Here is a 904-nt window from a genome sequence, read left to right on the forward strand (position 1 = left end):
GGGAAGGGATCCATCCAGAGGGACCTTGACAGGCTGCAGAGGTGGGCACAAGCCAACCTCAGGAGGTTCAACAAGACCAAGAGCAGGGTCCTGCAGCTGGGTGGAGGCAATCCCAGGCACAAATCCAGGCTGGGCAGGGACTGGCTGGAAAGCAGCCCTGAGGAGAGAGCCTTGGGGGTGCTGGGGGAGGAGAAGCTCACCAGGAGCTCTCAGTGTGCACTTGCAGCCCAGAAAGCCAACCAGAGCCTGGGCTGCATCAGGAGAAGTGTGGCCAGCAGGGCAAGGGAGGTGATTCTCCCCCTCTGCTCAGCTCTGGGGAGACCCCACCTGGAGTACTGTGTCCAGTTCTGGAGCCCCTATGACAAGAGGGATGTGGAGGTGCTGGAAGGTGTCCAGAGAAGGGCCAGGAGGATGAGCAGAGGGCTGGAGCACCTCTCCTGTGAGGACAGACTGAAGGAGTTGGGGCTGTTCAGTCTGGAGAAGAGAAGGCTCCCAGGAGACCTCATTGTGGCCTTCCAGGATCTGAAGGGGGCTCCAGGAAGGCTGGGGAGGGACTTCTCAGGATCTCAGGCAGTGATAGGACTAGGGGGAATGGAATGAAGCTGGAGGTGGGGAGATTCAGGCTGGAGGGGAGGAGGAAGTTCTTCCCCATGAGAGTGGTGAAGCCCTGGAATGGGTTGCGCAGGGAGGTGGTTGGGGCCCTGTCCCTGGAGGTGTTTAAGCCCAGGCTGGATGAGGCTCTGGCCAGGCTGATCTAGTGTGGGGTGTCCCTGCCCATGGCAGGGGGGTTGGAGCTGGCTGATCCTCGTGCTCCCTTCCAACCCTGACTGATCCTACGACCCTATGATCTTGTTGTGGCTGCTGCTGCTGCTTTCCCCCTTCCAAGAGATCAGAAACCCCCCCC

The sequence above is a fragment of the Melanerpes formicivorus genome, unplaced genomic scaffold, assembly GCF_026170545.1.
Source record: "Melanerpes formicivorus ecotype bairdi unplaced genomic scaffold, bMelFor1.0.p_v2 SCAF_81, whole genome shotgun sequence".
In the NCBI taxonomy this organism is placed as follows: domain Eukaryota; kingdom Metazoa; phylum Chordata; class Aves; order Piciformes; family Picidae; genus Melanerpes; species Melanerpes formicivorus.